The sequence below is a fragment of the Ambystoma mexicanum genome, chromosome 3q (assembly GCF_040938575.1).
Source record: "Ambystoma mexicanum isolate Mex_15411 chromosome 3q, UKY_AmexF1_1, whole genome shotgun sequence".
Taxonomy (NCBI): domain Eukaryota; kingdom Metazoa; phylum Chordata; class Amphibia; order Caudata; family Ambystomatidae; genus Ambystoma; species Ambystoma mexicanum.
The window spans coordinates 566,511,539-566,532,556 of NC_090926.1; the positions used below are offsets into that span (position 1 = coordinate 566,511,539).

General features: G+C 43.1%; 1 protein-coding gene across 1 annotated transcript in view; it reads left to right on the forward strand.

Moving 5' to 3' along the window:
- Positions 1-21,018, forward strand: part of FGF18 (fibroblast growth factor 18) — a 985,397-nt gene that overhangs the window by 33,538 nt on the left and 930,841 nt on the right. The window lies entirely within an intron of this gene.

Here is a 21,018-nt window from a genome sequence, read left to right on the forward strand (position 1 = left end):
ATGCCTCAGCCTTAGGTCTGTCCTCTGGAAGATAACAAACACACCAATGTATTAACAGTGTTTTGTCTCATTCCCCCTCCCCACCCCTCTACACTCTGTGCCGTTCACTGAGGCCTCATGTAGCCTTTATATTTATCAGACATCCACCTCCCTAGCCTTTGTAACTCTTTCACTTGTATACCCTGTCTTCAGCCCTCAGGCAGCACTCCAATCTGAAAAGAGTGCATGCATGGCAAATAACACTGTCTATCTCCAGTGTCCTTAAACTTCCTCTCAACAGTCCAGTCAACACCCCTATGCCTAAAATCTGTCCCAGACCTTCTCAACTCACCGACTCCCACTCTCCTAATACCCTTGCCAGACATGATCTCACTTCTCCAAACTTTCTGAGCAGCCCCCATGCCCACCAGCCAAATCTCCTAGCAGCCACATGGCTATCCAACAGTAAAGTGCTTTAGAAAATGCAAACCATACTTCCAGTCCACCCCCAGGGCTCCTGATATCCTTATCTGGTGTTGCAGATACCTTGTGTTCACCATTGCCCTTGCTATGCTCTTGTAAATAGTTCTGCCTGGCTCGTCCACATTGCGCACAAAAAACTGCATCTTCCTCGCATGCAGTGCCTCCCCCAGCAGCCACACAAGTGTCACTAACCTGTCCCTCAGCAACCTCAGGCACATCGCCATCAAATCCAACTCTATGCCCATAAACATCAAGTACACTGCTGATCCCTCTGTCTTCTCTGGAGGCAACGGGCACCCTAACTCTTCCATCAACTTCACCCAACAAACCTGCACATGCCTCCTCAGCCTTCATCTGTATGATGAACAGGGAATCCTCCAGTTAGTGCAACACCTGCTAATATCCCACCCTGAGTGAAAAACACCAATTTAGGAACATTGTTAATCATTGCAATAAGTGAGCATAGTACTGAGAATTCCATGGGTTATATGTTGTTCTCATCCTGTAATTGTAATCCCAGAAGCCAGAAACCCTAAGAATGTACCAGCAACAACCAAAATGTTGACCCAATATCACACTTAGCTATCAATGTCTCCCTCCCACACTTCATCACAAGCTCGATTGCCTAGTTCACACTTGCTTAACTCACCATGCATTCCTCTTCCAGTATGAAGTCATTAACTGATGACCCATCCACCCACAACAAATGATGCATCAACCTGAATTCACCCCCTGCACACTTAGGCACCACACTTAGTGGAAACACTATCAGGTACTCCAAAGGAATAACTTTAAATTGTCCCACAATTCTAATCTGTGCCAACTCCTTCCTTAATTATTTTTCAGTCCGCATTTCCTACCCCATCCTGAGATTCTCCACCCACTTACTCATTTCTAGCCCCCACAACTCACCTTAAAGCCATACTGAAAATTACTGCCCAACAACCATCCTACCTCATAACAGTCACTCTTTATGGAATGACGCTCAAATTGTCATAGCCACAGTTGCCAACCACCTCTTTGCCACTGCTCGAACTCTAACCCCAAGTTCTTCGCATTCTACATCATCCAATTGCCCCATTCCTTTGCTACATTCTGAACTGGAGCGGTCCACTGTGCCCCGCCTCTGTCTTCTATGGCCCCCTTGTGTCACCCCCCTCTCCCCTCCTTTGCTCGTTGCCTTGCGCAGCCATCTTGTGTGCCCTCCCATTGGTTCTCTTATCCTAATGCCTGACCTGCCATTGGCCCCCGGCAGTCTATGTTGGTTGCCTTCTTCCTTCACTAGGCTTGGCTGCCAATTCACTGTTCATGATTCTCATCTTTTCAGTGGGCTACCTCCGGTTTCCTGCTGTTAGCAACCCTCACCCACTTTTGAGGCTCACCTCATTTTTCTCTCCTCCACTCTCCCCCCTCTTGATCTATTCCTCTTCCTATGCTTTCTGGCGCTCCTTCTCCCACTTCATCATTTCTGATCTTGCACCCTGATGTTGCCTCTTAACCCCCCGGGATCCCACTGACTGACTTTGCATCCTTCTGTGTTGTAACTTACCATTTGCATCCTGATTGACTTTGCATCCTGCAGTTTTGTAACTTACCATATGCAACCTGATTGACATTGCATCCTGCTTTGTTGTAACTTACCATCTGCATCCTGATTGACTTGCATCCCTGCAATGTTCCACCTTACCTTCCTACAACCAAGGATTGACTTTTTACCCAGAAACTTGCTTTCCCAGCCATAGTTATTTCATACATGCCTTGTGTGAGAAGCTTGAGGGTAGTCTCACTCCTACTCCCCTGGGATCCTCTGCACAGGTGGCCAGGAAAGGCCATCGCATTCGGATCCTGACCCTGGGAGGATCACCTGGGCGGAGGATCCATGGGAATTGGGAGTGGGCTACCTGCAGACGAGACATGATATCCCCCTTTGGCTTTAGCAAGTCAACCCAACCTCCCCCAAGCCTTTATGGGCTATTAGAAATCATCTCCTTTCATTTCCCCACATTTGTACTTAAACAGTACTGTGATGAGGAAGAGGCAACTAGGAGTAATGACCACTAAGAACTCCCATGTCCACTTTAACACTGGGACGAGGAAGAGGCTTGCAAAAAGCTCTCGGGGTCAGGCATGTCCTCTTAATAAAAGTCAGGCAGAATTGGACAATGGTACACATCTGCAGCCTATTGAAGGACTACAGGTTTATACAGTGAGAAACCAAGAAGTTAACGGAGGGGGAGACCTGGGGAAATGTTGAGGCAGAGAGCAGTAGGCAACCCTGGAGGACTGGAGGTAGCCGTGGTGGGATCTGAGATGGAGCCGGGATGCTGGCCGACATTCCTAAGCTGTGGGGAGCCTCCAATATGAAGTGGGAGCAAACAGAGCTGCGGCGAAACCAGAGAAATGAGGACACTGTGTCTCCTGTCGCAGAAGCAGGGGACCCACCTGCGCTAGCTGAGCTCCATTCAACAGGCGAGCAGGGCTTTCAGAAACAGAAGAAGCAACCGGAGCAGAGGAGAAAAGCAGCGAGAGCCGCCGGAGCAGGAAGCCGACGACCGGTGAGTGCTGGGAAAGCCACTCGGAGACCGGGGCACTCCAGGCAGGCTGCAAAAGCGTAGAACAGCGTTGAAGGAATAAATGTGAATCTGTATTACTAAGTGAATGCAAGAAAGGCAAGTTGCGCAAGGAAGTTATTGCCAACATTGAATAACGAACTGAAAGAAAGTAGCAATTTAAGTGTAATTAAGGACTCTAACTAGTTTGAAGTCGAGTCTGAGAAACCATTTGTTTGTTGAATAGCGAACTGATTGAACACCAAAATCATGCTTAAAGGACAGTAACCTACATACTCGAAAGAAGCTAAACATGAAGGGGGAATAAGGGTCACCAAAATTAAGTGTTAATAAGAACCTGAAATACAATGAGACATTGAATGTGTACAGAACAAGAATGCCAAAACTGGCTTAGAGATATGTGGTACTCTATGGAAAACCTAAAAGGTTCACACAAGGAAGCCAAGTTAAGGAAACTCAAACACAGAAGCGAGATACTTAGGAGCCTATGTGTGAGCAGGAGAACTAAGGGTTTCTGGTTGCGTGACCTGTGATGGGTGGACCGTGTGGCTTGACATCTGTGCCCAGACCAGAGAACCCCAATGTTTTGGAAAAGGTCAAGATAAATATGCAAATTGTCAAGAAGGAAAACTACCAATGTTTCATTTAAACCTTGGAATAGGAAACTTTGAGCTGTGAAAATTGTTGGAAATTACCTTGAGGACGGAGACTTAAGACAATTTCTTCTGTGATCGCTGTTACATTGAACTTGGAGAATGGAACTCTGAGACCTTCTGTGATGAGACTGTATTGAACTTGAGAAAGGGAACTCCTAGAAAACTGTGGAACTGTATTACATTGAATTCAAGAGAGAAGGCAACTTGAAAACTGTTGTGAACTTGTTTGTACTTGGGGAAGGGGAGAAGAAGAAGCCCCCAGAGGAAAAAGCTCAGAACTTTACTTTTGGAACACTGTTTAGTTTATAGTTGACATCCTTACACATTGTTTTGGTTTAGGTGCGAGGGCAAGCATAGGTTTTGGACACAGACAGATCTTTAAGTTGAACTTACTGACACAGACTATCCTTAGTTTCTTTAGGTAGGTAAATCCCACCTTAGCATAGGGCAGGTTAGACCTTACACCATCCTGACATTTAAGTGAATACAAGTATTTCTGTTAATATTGAATCTGTTGTCTGTGTCGTACTTCATGATGCCTTCACACTTTCCATGATTGCATTCTTGTCCCTAAGGCTAGGATTCTATGCTGCATTTACCATGCTTGCCAATATCGTTTATCTCATTCGCGTTTGCGTGCCCATATCCCTGATGTAGCCCCTCATCCCTTGAGGTGTGACTTTTCCAGCCTACAGACACTCATACCTGCTTCTCACAATTGCATATTGGTCCCCCTTTATTGCAGTTTACTGTGTTAACTGGTTTAACTTGTTTTGTTTTTAATTTTCCTCCCACCTCCTCCTCTATATTCACCACTTGCACGTCTCAAATCCTCTCACAACCTAGTCAGAATGTTTTTGTTTGTCTTCTTGCCCTCTTCCCGCTTCCTGCATCTCCCCTCCCCCTCCCCTGTATTCATGCTTTAGCACTTGCACGTTCTGAATGTTTCAAGACCTTTTAAGAGTGTTTTGTTTTAGTTTTATCCACTGTTCTGCATTCTTATACCCCCTTGTCTTTATATGGCTAGAAACACAATTTCTGCTGTATAGTGCGCATTACAAATAACCAATAAAAATATTAATTCACAGAAAAGCACAGAGTCCCTCTGTGCCACCCACACAACTAATTCAATTGTGCCTGAACTTGCACACCATTCTAAAAACAGTCTCATTTTTGTATTCTGAACAGCCCACTGCCTGTTTAACCCTACCTCCTGTCCAGCCAATTCTGGATGGGCCCCAGAAGAAGTGCGGTGGCATCAGATACCTACTGATTGTGTCTGTAGATAATGGCATTAGAATATGAGCCATCCACTGCAGCCAGAGTTCCATTTCCAGCTCCCCCAACACCGCATTCTCATCTTTCCCCTTGTAGGCTCTGAACTCCTTATAATATTTTACCCAAGCTAACCCTCAAAATTTTAAAACCTCTTCTTTATGACCTCCATACACTTGAAAAGGGCAATCTACCTCTTCAAGTACTTCTCGTATTAGTCACTTGCATATATTATGAATGTTGATGTCCAATTCTCTATAGTCACTGAACCCTGGGTCTCCTTGCCTACTCCCTCTTATCAAACCTGGGCCCTTCATTTGCTCTTAACTCCATATGGAAGAGTTTAACTTGTCCACAAACTTCCAGTTCCATGTCTTTGACTTTACCTCATCTTGCTCTCCATCCTTCTATCCCTTTTTCTGTTCACCCTTAAACTAAAATCTGATTTTTCTCCTATATGTCCAGCTGCCACACTCATTGTTCCCTCTCCTTATTCACACCAACTTCCACCTTACTTTCCACTTTTCTGCCCTTTTCCACTACCATGTCCATCATCTCCTGAACCCCTTCAGACCCACCTGTGATGACCGTGCTTTCTTTTGAAACTCATTTCCTTAAACCTCTTTCTATACCAATTGTTCATGGCCGCTCATCCTAATCCCACCTTCACCCCCTTACCACCATCATCCACATACCTGGCCATCCTCCTACCAACCATATCAATTCCCACGTTTGTTCCCATGCCCAACCTTCCTCTTTCTCACCTGTCATCAAACAATTCCCCCTCACCATTGTGTTTGTATCTTACCTCCAATTTGTCCTCCTTTACTCTACTTGTCACGTGTCCATTCACTCCTTCCTCCTCATGAAAGTCCCCTTTTACACTTGGCCTTTGCACTCGCCATCCTGTGCCGATACCTTTGCTGATCTGTGCTCAGATTATGTTAATTTGGTTGCTATCATCCTAGATTTTGATTTGCAGTTGATTATACGGTTCCATGTGTTAAAATCGCAGCAAAAATTGCTGTTTACACAAAGAATCGCGGCAAAAAGGCTGTGGTTTCGCTGCCGCAATCCATGTAAAGGATGCGGGGGACACCCCACAACCCCCAGACCCATTATACCATTTAATGGGAATGGGGGACACCACTGAAACCCCCGCTCCTCTTAAATGGTATAATGGGATACACCTTTACCGGGTCAAACCACAGCATTTTTGCAGCAATTTCTTTGTGAAGGCGAAATTATTGCTGCAATTTTGTTACTGCATACCGATTATACTTATTTGGGTCACTTTTGACATAGATGGTTCTTTATTGGTCAGTTCAATTCATCTTTATTTTAGAGTGAAAGAGACCCCATAAAAGAACAATTAATACATACAAATAAACAAGATAATTCCGATTAAAAATAAGATAAATGCATACACAGAAATGTTACAATACGCCATCCAAATCATGGTATGTTGTTATTAAAACAGTGTAAGATAATTTAAATACAAGTTCATTTTCATTATTAAATAAAACATTGATAAAATACCAAGTAAAATTAGACATGGTGCATCATAAACCAAAAGGATCTAAAATTCATCCACTTACTTCAATAGCAAAATCAGATACCGTTTTAATGCATAACATACTAATGGCTCCTAAAGCATCATTAGGAGAAGAAGGGCAGGGCGATAATATGTTGAAATCATATCCCTTCAAATCTGAATTTCTTTTCTTTCTCGAATATCCTTAGCCAATGGAAAAAATAACTTAAAATGTGCCACATCTTTCACCACCATTACTTTATTGGTCATTGCCTACCTACTTTGTAAATATTTTGGTTACCATTGACCTATATTTACATTTTTGGTCAGTAATGGCCCTCATTATATTTTAGTTTTTTCCATACCGGACTAGATTGTACGTTTTCTGATTGCTACTGGCCCTGAGTAATTGTAATTGTTTACTTGTACAGCGCATATACATACAGTGCTTCAAACCCCTTCAAGACGGGAAGGGAACAATGGAATTCAGTAGTCATTCTTAGGCCTTGAAGTTTCTGAATGATCTAACAAAAAAGTACTTGGCCTGACAGCATTTCTCCTAGTGCAAGTGCATAAAAGTGTAACATGCGCAACCAGATAAGGGAGGGGAGACAAAAGGGGGACAAGACAGAACTCACTAGGCCTGGCATATTCATGTCATGCAATTGTACAGACGGGGGTGCAAGGGAGGGTTGAGGGGGGAACAAATACGCCCAGTCCAGTATGGCCCACGGTTAAGTGCAGAGAGGTAACCCCTCTCATGGAGCATATGCTGAAAGTGCAGTAGTGCTGTGCATAGTGCAGAGGCCCGGACGCAGGTGCAAACACTGGCAAGGGAGCCTGGGACCTGTGAGCTTCTCGAGGTGAGCCAGGCAACCAGTCGGCAAAGCTGAACAGAGTTAGGGAGAGATGCAGGAGTGAAGCTGGAGAGAAAGAGAGAGGAGATTAGCAAGGGAGAGGGAGGGAGAAAGAGGAAGGCTTTGAGGAGTTGCCAGAATTTAAGGAGCTCCTGCTCAAGGCTGAAAGAGGCAAGGAGGCTGTTCCAAAGAGATGCACCTGCAGAAGAGAAATCTATGCTTGGAAAAATGGCTCACACACAAAGACTTGTAAGAAGGCTGATCGGAGGGCTCTAGAAAGAGAGTGGTTAGGAGGAGAGTGTTGCAGATAGTGTGGGCCCTGGCCCCAGAAAGCCTTGTAAGACTACGCAGCCATGAGGAGCCAGTGGAGGGATTCCAGTGCTGGAGAAATGTGGTCCCTGGGTTTAATGCCAAGGATAAGTCTTGCAGTTCTGTTCTGGATGAGTTGTACCGGGCGGAGAGAAGAAGTAGCACGATTGAGAAAGAGGCTGTTGCAGTAGTCCAGCCTAGAGAGAGCAAGGGCTCTGGAGATGCTGAGCCTTTGGGGGAAGATGAGAAAGGGTAGAATGCCTCTGAGGAGATGCATCTGGTAGTGGGACTTTTTAGAGATGTCCAACATGTGAGAAGAGAAGGAGAGAGTGGAGTCGAAGATGACCCCCAGATCTTTTGCCCCACTAGCAGGTGAGGACGCAGGGCCAAGGGAGACTGGCCAGTGGGAAATTGGGAATGCCGCAGCAAAGGGGTCCCAATGGGGACGATCTCTGTTTTACTGGCATTGAGTGTCCACTAATGGTCGCTACTAGTTCTGATTGCACATAATTGGGCACCACTGGCAAAGATTTGGCTACTGTTACATTGTGTAATTTGTTGATTTCTGCCACTGTACAATGCTTACTTAGCCCAACCATCCTTACCTCAAAACTACCAACCCACCTGTACCCACAATCCCATCCTTATCATCTCCACTTTTCATTGAAGGCATAATGGTAATCAACACCACACCTGCTTGAAGATTATACAGCTTTCGCAATTCCGATAGGAAGATAATACCTGCCCGACTCCTCCTGTCCTACCACTGACCTCATACTTGGGCTATGCATTGCACAATCTGTCTTTAACAAGCCTCATTTCACACTTACCCACCTATCCATTATGTCTATAACTGATGCATGGAAAATCCCTGCACGATCGGCCACTGCTACTCTCGACGCGGAATCTGAAACTCTCCGTCTCCGACTGATCAAGAGAGGTAATTGGTTAAGTTTCTTGATCATGAAGGCCACCTCATCCACTGCGCCTTCTGACTTTCTACCTTCATTTATTGGGCATATTGCCATTTAGCTAGTCCCACCTTCCCCTCTCAATATTAGACTCTTTTACCATCCACTCTGAACTCCAAACAGATCTCAACCTTGCTGGGGCGGTCAGGAGGGCCCCCTTTATTACAAGGGATTCATGTTGCACACACCATTTTGGTGACGGGGCGGGGTGATGGCAGCAAAATGGGTTAGTTTTGCAAATCTTTTTGATCGGAAGGTGTTAATTATATTTGCTTTTAGTGTTACAATAATTTCAAATGTATACATATTACATCTTCACGCACGTAGAAAGATATAATATTAAAACTGCAAATGCAACTTAAACACAAATCCACACAATGGGGTCCTTTTCTCCATGGTTAGCTTTTACACATGTATTCTAAGAAGCATGGACATTCTTGATGGAAAATATAATTAGTTGCTTAGTGAGAAGGTTGTACGAACAGGGCAAGGTTTAGGGAACAGTTGTTATCTTGTCCTTTGAAGATTTTCAGAGGAGGTTAGTCATTTGTTTGGTGGTAATAAACATGATGCCCAAGGCTAGGTTTAAATGGTTAAGATTTTTCCAGGTCATCAGAGGATGAATGTGGCTGCATAAATTAGAAGGTCTTTTTTAGGCACCACGAGTCTGTGGAATGGAGATTGATTGCAATCTGTAGTTCAAAGAAAATCCTGTTTATGCAGACGTTCCTCTATTTGCTAAAATATATCATCAGGACCATGTGCAATCATACTTAAAGTTAAAGGCCTTAGGCCAGTTATTACAAGCAATGAATTATGTTTTCAATACCTTTATTTAACCATGTACTGATGTCATGACTTACTACAATGAATCCCAAGAAGAGGTGTGTTTTGAATATGACCTGAAGATGATAATGAAGATAAGCCTGGCCAATGAACATGGAAGAATTGGGACAAGATGGGATTTCTTTGAAGGTGTTTTGTCCAATCATGTTTGGTAGGTGGATGGTAATAAAGTATCTGGGAGTGTTTTAAATTGTTGCAAAATGTATATAAGATGCCAACTCATATTGTAGTGTTGAAACATGGGTTAGATTGGTCCTGAAACATCATCTAACCACTCCCTGGAGCTTTGTACAATATACTTGCTTTATATACAACCATGTACTCACTTGTTAAGTTGTGGGCCTGTTTTGGGTTAAGGTGATTAAAGGTCCATCCCCACAACCTCCTACTTGACTCCCCCCCCCCCCCCTGTGCCCATTGGTGACTTTGACCTCCCTAACATGACCAGTGACAACCTCCAACTTGGCTCTACCCTTTCAGACCACTCCTTGGTCTTTACCCACAGCCTCATCACATGATCTACCTTTCTTCCTCCTTTGGTCTCAGGCTCACTACCCCAAGCATTAAACCGTTTCTCTGATCACTACTGTAAGGAACTCATGGTGGCAACAGTAAAGAAAGACACAAGTGATCACAGTTCAAAGGTGTTTATTGAATTTTATAATGGGTGAGATAAATGCCTAATCTAAACCTAAATCTAAGATGGGAGCAAGCTACGATCATCAAATAATAAGGCAGTCCTAGTGGCATCTTATCAAATTAAAAGGGCCTATACTAAAAAAAACTATTGCCAATCCTTACTACTAAGTTACAAAAAGAGTGTGGGATAATGTTTACCAGAGAAAAAAGAGTGTTCACAAAAATAATGAGTCAGGATGGTATGGCTGGGGCTCCCTTCCCAACGTTTTAGGCATGGGTTAAGGCGGGACTTCTGAATATAGCACACTCCTGGCCCTCTCCAGCACGAAGTTCGCAATTCCAGGTCAATGATACCAAAACGTTCAGGGGTCAAGTCTCTTTTCTACAAAGTCTCTTGGATCCGAAGGCTTGATGGATCAACACAACAAACAAACAAAACATTCCTACAGTGATCTTTGCACCTTGGGTGATCACTCTTCACCCCTAGGATCTCCCTCCACCGTGCTCGGTTCCTCCATTCAACGTGGGCCTCCCTCCGTCAGGTTCACTCTAGCCTTTCAAAATGTAGGGTGGTAATGTCCTTCTGAACAACTTCTCACTGTGGACAACCCTCTGCCGGGTTCACATCTGCCAATTTCACAGTCAGTTTGCTTTTAACACAATGCAGGATTCACGCTTCTTAGCTTTTCCCCTTGGCATCCCTCCATCGGGTTCAACTAGCCATCTTTAACACAACATAGTTCATGATTGTCTTATCTCATCAAAAAGGGTGGTTTCTCTTCCCCTAGCTTTCTTTCAGCAACGGATCAGAGACATCGCATTGTACAAGGGTTTTGACGTGACCCCTGTAGGACTACTCTGATGCCTCACTGGTCTTTGCAGTTTTAAAAAAGGTCCCAGTCAGAGTCTTTTGAATGAGCGCCCATGTGGCGCCACACCGCTCTGCACCTGGACCTTAATTGGGCTTTCTTTAAAGTTGAGAAACACAAGTTCTTTGTTCATCAATTCCTTGCATTCCTACTATGCTGCCGATTGCAACCTTGGGCTCAACACTGTTTGGTTCACTATCAGCTCTTTCTGACTCATCGGCTGTGCGGAACCCATTGGCTTGTCTTGCTTCTGGAGTCAAGGACGGTATCACGGTAGCCAACATGCCTCCCTGCCTGGGTTATAAATCCGGATTGGCGCCCATGCACTGTTGACATCTGCTACTCCACACACCAGCTGAAAATCCCGATCTTATGTTTTCTCTTTCAGAGGCTTCGCGTGCCTGGATTAAAAAGGGCAAGGGCATCTCCCTCATTGCATCCTTTCCGGTCTCGTCACCTTTTCATCTCTGTTTAAACTGCCGTCCTGGATCAGCTGCTTTCTCTTGCGGTTGGCCTTGCTGGTAGAGTGCTCTAGTTCTCTGCCTTTTATCCCCATGGGAAAGGTAAATGGCTGTCGGGTGTGCATGGTTATTGTCAATTGCCTGATTCTGCCTGACCCATGTATTGGAAATGTTAGGCAAACAGCTCTGGTGTTAGCCAATTGTCTGTTATGGTGTAACAATGTGTTTGTGTCAGAAAAGGGGGGTAAAGCTTCTAAGTATCCTACAGGGTAGGATGGGGAAAAGGTGTTACAAGGAAGGGGGTACAGCTTCTCAACTGTTGGTGTCCCACTTCCACACCCCGAAGACCACTCATCCAGGTGATCCTCCCCAACTGGTCCACCACCAGGAACTGGCTCCAATAGCTTTGGCCGTGTCCTGGCCACCTGGATGACAGATCTCTGGGGACCAGCAGGTGAGACACCTTCTGGTGTTCCACTTTGAAGCAGACGGGCTGCAGGTCTAGAAACCTTTGCATGACATGTGGGTTTGATTCTTTGAGTTGGCTAATCCAAAATAGGGGAGAATGGCTGGTGACTAATGTAAACTTTCTTGGTAGGAGGTAGTATCTAAGGTGGAAAATGGCCCACTTGATGGCCAGGGCCTCTAATTCCAGCAATGAGTAATTTTGTTCGTGTTGAAAGAACCTGCGGCTTGGAAACAGAATTGGCAAGTCTAATACATTGCAGACTTGCCATAGGACCGTTCCTAACCCGGTAGGGGAGGCATCCATCTGCAATATAAAGACTTTGGAGAAGTCTACTACCTTTAGGATCTGGTTCTGGCACAAAATTTGCTTCAAGGTGGTATAACATATAGCATCCTCTTCAGATGAATCAAGTTTCTGGGGTTCAGCGTTCTTAAGTTTATCTGTTAGCCTAGCTGTTATGTATGAAAAATGTGGGATAAACCTAGGGTAATTTCCTATTAACCCTAGAAAGACTCTAAGATCCCTTTTTCTCCTGGGTTTGGGTGTATCTAGGACGGCTCTAACTTTCTCATGTTGGTGCTGTACATTTCCGTTCCGTACAAATAAAACAAGGTATTTCACGTTGATTGTGCCAGTCTGCATTTAGATGGATTAGCAGTTAGGCCAGCCTGTCTGAGGACTCTCATAACAGTATGTAGGTGGAAAAGATGGTCTTCCCAGGTTTTGCTATAAATGACGATATCGTCAATATAAGCTCCAAAGAAGTCAGAATAGGGAAGTAAGATTTTATTTATTAGGCGTTGGGAAGTGGCCGGTGCGCTGTGTAAGCCAAAAGGGAGGACTTTGAATTGAAATATTTCTAAGGCTGTGGAGAATGCTGTCTTTTCTTTATCTAGCGCATATTCTGGTACCTGCCAGTTCCCCTTTGTTACATCTATGCAGGATAGGAAGGTGGCTGCTCCGAGTTTATCAATTAGATCATCGATGCATGGCATGGGATAGGCATCAAATTCGGATATCGCATTCACTTGACGGAAGTCTATACAGAACCTCCAGGTACGGTCAGGTTTATTGACCAACACGATAGGGGAGGACCATGGGCTGGAAGAGGGTTTGATGAAATTAGCTTGCAGCATTTTGTTTACTTCCTAGACCACTACCTGTCAACGGGCTTCTGGGAGTCTGTACGGTTTTAAATGTATCACTTTTCCCTTGGGTGTTCTAATATAGTGGTAAGTGCCTTTAATTCTTCCTGGTTTGTCTGAAAATACATCAAGGAAAGATGTAATTACATCCTTTAGATCCTCTTGTTTTTGAGTAGACCACTCAGGAGGAATTCGTTCAAAGTTGTCTATGTCTTCCGGAACCAAACAAGATAGTAGCTTGGCATGGGTGGCTCTCTTTCCACTCCTTTAAAAGGTGTATGTGGTATAAATGGACCTTCTGTTTTCTGTCTGGTTGGGCTACTTTATAAGTGAAGATTCCTGTTTGCTCTACTATTTCATAGGGCCCATGCCACTTAGAACCAAGCTTGTTTTCTCAGGTGTGTAGTAGGATCAAAACATTTTTGTCCTATAGACAATGATCTCAAGCTTACTTTCTTGTGGTAGTTAGATTTTTGTTGCCTCTCTATATGAGTACTGACTAGATCTCGAACAAGCCTCATATATTCTTGTATTCGGGTAGCAGTTTACGAGATGGGAATGAGAGCCCCTTCCCATTCTTCCCAGGTTTCCCAGAGCATGTCTATGCCATAAAGCAGCTCAAAGGGGGAAAAGCCTATGGAGGCCTGTGGGGTTTTCCTCACTGCAAACAGTGCCCACAGGATCATTCGGTCCCAGTCTTTCCCATCCTTGTCTACTCATTTTCACAGGATTAACTTTAGGGTCTTGCTGAATCATTCTACCAAACCATTGTTTTGGGGATGGTACACAGAAGTTGGTAAGGTGGTAATATGGAGTAGCTTTTTGACCTCGCCATGAGATTGCTCATAAAATTTGACCCCTGATCGGTCAATGTTTCCTTGGGAAATCCAACCCTGAAATATGGTAGGAGAGGTTTAAGGATTTGCTGTGTGGTATTATTTCTCATTGGAAATGCTTCAGGGTATCTGGTGGCATAATCAACAATCAAAATGACATATTTGTTGCCTAATGTGGATGTTTCTAGAGGTCTGACAATGTATATTCCGATTTTTGAAAAGGGGACTTTTATGATGGGTAAAGGATTCAAAGGGGCAGGTAATTGGACATGTGTGCTAGTTTTTTAAATATATTTGATACATTTGGATAAAGGTCTTTATATCGGCGTGGATGCCTGGCCAGTAAAACTTCCAACTGATGTGTGCTTGGGTCTTGGATTGTCCTTAGTGGCCTCCGGTAAGATGAGAATGTGTGATCTCTAGTTCACCTTTCGGTGGGTCCTGGGGATCATTAACTGTGTTTTTATTAACCCTTCGGTCGATGTTTCTCTCCTTGTAGTGTGCTCTCGTGCTCTGCCTTTTATCGCTGTGGGAAGGTAAAGGGCTGTCAGGTGTTCATGGTTATTGTCAATTGACTAACTCTGCCTGAACCATGTATTGTGACATTTCAGGTAAATGGCTCTGGTGTTAATCCATTGTCTGTTATGGAGTAAGAAAGTGTTTGTGTCGGAAAAGGAGGGGGTAGAGCTTCTAAGTATCCTACAGGGTACGATGGGGAAAAGGTGTTACAAGGAAGGGGCTACCGCGTATCAACCATCGGTGTCCCATTTCCACTCCCCGAAGACCCCTCATCAGGTGATCCTCCACCACTGGTCCACCCCCAGGAACTGAATCCAATTGCACATCTTTACCTCTGTCCCACTCCTCTTTCCTCTTCCACTATCTCTGCATCACCAAAGGCAAATGCAAACCTGATTTAATGTTCCTGCTACTAAACTTGATAAAGTTGGGTCTTCTATTCAAACTTATGTTCCCCCTCACTCATTCTCCATTTTGAAGGTTTAATTTAACTCTTAATGCCATCTTACTCTGCCCCCTCCTCTGAATCACCCTACTGAACCGAAAGCTCAGGACTATCATACACCCCTGTGACTGGTAGACGTCCCACTGTCCGACTCTCTTTGTTACATAAAAGGATTATCTCTCTCTCTTTCTCTCCTCTTCTTTTAAATCTGCTGTCACCATAAATTAAACCCAAAAATAATCAACTAAAGCAAGAGATGCTGAAATGTTGCACTACTTCCTCAAGTGTGACATATCTGAATCAACTGTATGGAGAATTCGTGCACTGACAAAAGCAAGTGAATAGGTGCTGCCTCATGTAGTGGGGTGCACCTAAGAGAAGACATGAAGACTGCCTCAATGTAAAGTGAGTGGCATCAAAATAATACATTGCTTTATTCATTAACATGTTTCACTAGTTACTTGCTTTTATGAAAGACAACACCTGACAAATGGCACAGAGTTTGTCAAACATCAAGGATAAATGGAATTACATATAAAACTGATGTCCAGAAGTGTGGGAAACATTACATTTAAAGTGGTGCTTTGTCACATTGGAACAATTCACTGACTGAAAGCTAAAGAAAATCTGTGTCTATTGCAAACCAGGAAAACATGAATGATGAAGAAAACACTAGTCTGTGTATTAATGTGTCATTTTATTGACTGAAAAGTTAATATGTGTACAAATTGAAGTCTCACAGGTTAGCATTTTATATTGTATTGGCCGTTTTTTAAATTTCAAAATGATAATTATTTAGAACATGAGGAACGCAAAAGAATGAAGCCATTGAAATGCTATTTGATGGGAACGGCTTACACTTTGTCATTACAATAGAAGAAAAAAGCCTTTCATGCCTATAAACAAATATAAGGTTTCAATATGGCTGTGGCTGTTATACCTTTTGTGGATATTCAAGTTAACAGAACACACAAAATTGAATTTTCCATAACCCAAGCTATACATTAAGGCATTGGCTGTCATGTTCTAAATGTTTCAATTATAAGACAAGTATTCTAATGGATTCTCATACTTTGTCTGGTTTATAGCCTACCGCACTTCTGATGAAGGGCTTTGGACTGAAACACGTCAAGTGACAAGGCTATTCATGAGTTTTTATTTTGTGATAGCCCAGTTAGAATGTTCAGCATTAAGAGCAAATACATATCTGCCATTGTAATTGTTTGAGACCACACTATTTACTTGTATATATGCACAATTGTGGAAAATGTATCTTAGAAATATAAATTGGCCTTTTTTACAGACCTTTGACTTACTAATTGAACTTTGACCACATGAATATTTTTTCAATATTTTGTCAATACTACTTAAACTTTTGTTTAATATTAAATACTTCTGCTCTCTCCAGTACAGCATCGGTTGTGGTCTCAAGTAATTTTCCATGAGCCCCATACATTGGCTGTCATCTGACATTCCTGCCCTGTGGGGGAAGGGTCATTGACCACATCAGAAAAAAACATTACATTCTCAGAGCAAAAGGTCCTGTCAAAAGGCCCTAGGAGGTACTGAGCATACCCCACACCTAACATCCCTCGAAGGGAAGGTTATTCATATAAATACAAACTAAAATACCCAAAAACCCAAATATACAGTGTGCTGCCTCATAACCATCCAGTCTGTTTTCCTAGGCCGAGCTTCAAACACATCTTGCACTTAGCAAATCCCCTTTGGCATCAATTAGGGCATAAAGCATGACCATGTAGACAGCCTAATGCAAAGAGAACAAAGACACATTTCATAGAGGACACAAATAAATCATTGGTGGAGAGGCCTGCTAGCATTTGTTTTATTATCCCAGAAAGGAAACAAAGGATGGAACTCTGCATGTGAGATAAACCAACATTTTAACTTTCAGTTACACATTATTTCTCTTATAAATCTACAACCACATTAGCTACAACCAAGATAAAAAGTGCATTTTAAAGAAAGCAGAGAATCGTTTCTTGTAAAAGAAATGCCTAGGTTTTAAAATAATTCTTTAAATTATTAATACTCATAGCTTTATGAATACATATGTCACACATATATGCCAAATAGTCAGGTATGTGTGTTGTCCAGGAGATTATAGAAATCCATGTTTTATTAGTGTTGCATTTTGCTGTCATTCATTATATAGGAAAATCGGATTTTGCATTCAAAGTGTAAGAGTTTAACAGTCCCAACCTTTGCTCATTTTAAAATATATATAAATAGGAACATCCAATGAAGCCCGGTGGGTGGGGGTGAATTCTATAGGAGTGCCTGACAGTGAGGCAAGCTAATGGAAAGTTCGGAACAATCCAATAATGTGAGTTAAGTGTGGGAATATTGCCTGTTTTAAAAAGCAGGAACACAAAGGGAATAGGACTGACTATGACTCTGGATGTAAAAGCTGGAGGGAAGCTCTACCACAACCTTCTCCTCATTTCGCACTTCCCTTAAATCCCTCCTCCTCCATTCTCCTTCTTGAAAACTCCCTCTCTGCTCTCTCCTCTCCCCCCTTCCCTGATTCCTCTTCCCCCTTCTCCTGCTCTCTCTCTTTCATTTTCCCTCCAATCCGTCACCACCCCCCCACATCTAGTCCCACTCCCCTTTCCCCACCCCTTCCGTTAATTGCCCTTTCCACTGTTTTATTGAATGACTCATGATGTAAATTTTTGCTCCCACTGTTACTGGTTCTTGTTATCTTGTATTTTGTTGTTCCATTGTACAGCGCCTTGGTGTAAAGCGCTCTATAAATAAATCAATCAATCAATCAATCAAAAGTAAAACCCATGTTCCAAGGGGAAGGAGCAATCAGAGAGGCCAACTGAAGCTGGGATTCTAAAAACAAACTCCTGAAGGGAGGATTCCTGTTCCAGGCAGGGAAGGAGAACCTGCTGCAGTTTTAACTTCAAGGAAGCAGGCCACAAAGGGCCTTTCTAAATGGGAGATTTACAATCTGAGGGCTTGCATGCATGATTGCAAAGTGAGTAGATCGTTCCCTTAATGAACAGATATATGCTCTATAGAATCATTTTGTTTTCTAAGTCCCAGAAGGGGGTGGTCTGGAAAATCTGCTAATAACATATGTTGATAATGGAAATTGAACAGGGCATTCTCGCTGCATTTAAAATCAAGTGGGATATCATTTTAATTCAATCCCAAATATATTTATTTCTGAGCTGTGCATGCAGTGTGATATAGATAGAGCTTATGTGCAGCCTGCACAGAGCTCTTTGTAAATAATAATCTCACTAAATGTTACCCAAAGGGTTTTCACAGATGTAGTTAACATTGAGCTATGATTCGCAGATGTCCGCATCATTGCCTCGTAAAGATTTGCTTGATAATGTGTAATCTGTGAAGGCCATAGATATAAATAGAATTTATGAATGAGAGCAAGTGTGTGTCATGTCTACTCCCACCGACAATAATGCTGATGTAAATCCCATTTAACCCCTCACTCTTTAATGTACAGGGTAAGAAAAAAATATATTGTGCCAGTGAGACTCCATCTGCAAAATAAAAGGGAATGGCCACTCATACTTCTATCAGAATATCCAAAAACTATTTTATTCTATGCTTTCTGAAGCAATCACACTGCATCCATAACCCAAAACCTGCAGCTTTTTTGAAGCAACTCAGTGGAAACATACTTTGAAATTATGTACACATTCCTAGCAACTCACGCCACTAAATGTGCATCGGAAATGTGTATGCAATAGTTCTCTAATTCCAGCACATTTTGGTGTATTGGAAAAAGCAAAGTTATTTGAATAACTTCTTGTACAACTTATGTGTATGTGTAATTTAGAAATGTTGTGAAGACAAGAGAGTTTCGATACAGTCACTGACCAGTGGCAGAATTAAGAAAAGAATTCCCATTGCTTTTCATAATTAAATATATAGGGCCTCATTACGAGTTTGGAGGTAGCCATGGTGCTATCAGCACCATGGCTCCCTCCAAACCGGGCTCCATTACGGGGTTCCTTCAATGAGGAATAATGGGGTCATTCCAACATTGGAGGACCCAGTAATTCCTCCTTGAAGGAACCATACCCCATTCCCATTTGAGCCCCCATAGGGCTCAATGGGAATGGGGAGGGAGGTAATACAAATGGCCTGTTATTACCTCCCTCTTTCCCTCGCGGGACCCGGAAAGGACGCCTTTCCAGACATCTGTTCCGAGTCCCGCAAAGGGAACCTCGTAATCAGCGCTCCCGTAATGAAGGGTGCCGGTCCCGTACCGCAAGAGTCGTAATGAGGCCCATAGAGATTTTTATTTTATGTAATTGAAGTGCATTCCTTTAGACTGTGCTAAAATAGAGAAATATTATCATTTCATTCATTATCACATAACAGCACAGAATAGTAAGATATTTCTAAAATAATACATTATATAACCATAAAAATATTCAATGTTACCTCGTTTCCTATCCTGAAATATAAAAAATACCTCCATAGTATGCATAGTTCAGGTTCAAATAGGCAACTTTATCACCATCTGTTGCCAGATGTGGTAGGCTGTGTGACCAGCACAGTAGACTCTGCACTAATGTTCCAGAATTGGTCTGAAGAGTGGAGTCTGAAATTCAGATAAGCCTTCTCATATTCTCTGGTTAGTTCTTTACAGCTAATAAAAATATGCTGCTGTGACTCCACTTGTTTGGCACAATATCTACATAGCCTCTCTCCCCTCAGTATACCCAGCCATGCTCCTGTATTAGAGATTTGGTTATAAAAGTGGATTCATGTGTACAAGAAATAGTCCGATTTACACAGGCAGGTTATTGTTTTTGTAGACAAGCTGCCTGTCACTGTGCACTGTTTTGCAATATTGTGGTGACCTCCCATGCATAAAGCTTGAGGAGCACCATTCCGTTTTTTACTTTAATACATCAAAATATTGATTCTTAAATTAACCTGTTACTTGTCCCCAATTATATGTATTTAGACCCGTGCCCTCTCAGTTGATCAAACCAATACATAGCACTTTATATCTGCAAGACTGCTAAATCAATCTACTACACAAATATACGTCCACCCTTGCAGACTATTCTTTACTCTCCAAGCATGCTGACCCCACCTTCCACACCCTTCTCCACTCTATTTCTGACACTATCTGCCTATTACCTTGCCCTCTACTTCTCAAGGTAGTCCCCAAGAGAAAAGACAACCCTTCTGCTCTTAGATCCCTCCCAGGTCCTTCCTTTTTTGCCCCTACTACACCCATCTTCTCAACCTTAATCTCTTTCCCTCCAAAACCCGAGAGTGATTGGCATCTCTGCTTCAAGCTGCCAAGTCACATTGTGATCCTATCAATCCTTCTGTCCTTCAGATGATTTAAGCTCTGGCACCCCTTACTTGCTCTCTCCTGCCACCCATCTCCAAACATTTATTGACCTGCGATCTTCCCAGCCTGCTTCAAGCTAGTGACCATCTTACTCATCATGAAGAATAGAATCTGCTTAACCCAACAACCTAGGAATCTACTGACCTGTCCCTCTGTTCCCACACTGCTGCACATTTCAGGAATGTATGTTGTCAACTGAAATGCTTCCTACCTGTAATAACCTTGGTGCATCCTCTTATTAGGGCTGACAGCAATCTACACTCCTTTATCTCTATAATATCTGTTCGCCAGTCTAAACACTCCTTCATCCTCCTTGACTTCCTTCCTTCCAACACTCCCCCTCCTCAGTTTCCAGTGTCCTTAAACGGATTTCTGCCTAAATGTGTCTGTCTCTCGGAACAATAACTCCTGCTCTGCCACTCCCATCCCTACAGGAGTTCTTGAATAATAAGCCCATGGTCCACCCCTCTGTATACCCGACCCCTCCTTTTTGGCAAGCTGACCTTCTTCTTCTCTTGTGCCCACGTGATATCCATGTGGACCTCCAACTGTCTATATGCCATCTGCTACTGTGTGGCACCCTGCTTCCACTATCCCATCCAGCCCCATCCCTCCCGATTAAGTTTGCACCTGACCTCATAAATCCATCCATTAAAGAGTGCAATGTGGGGGTTTTCTTTGAAAATGACATCAAACCCCAGCAGTGTATTACCTCCATGACAACTGAAGCCAGGCTTAACCTACTAAACCTCTGCCAAGTATACCCTTACCTCACATTTTC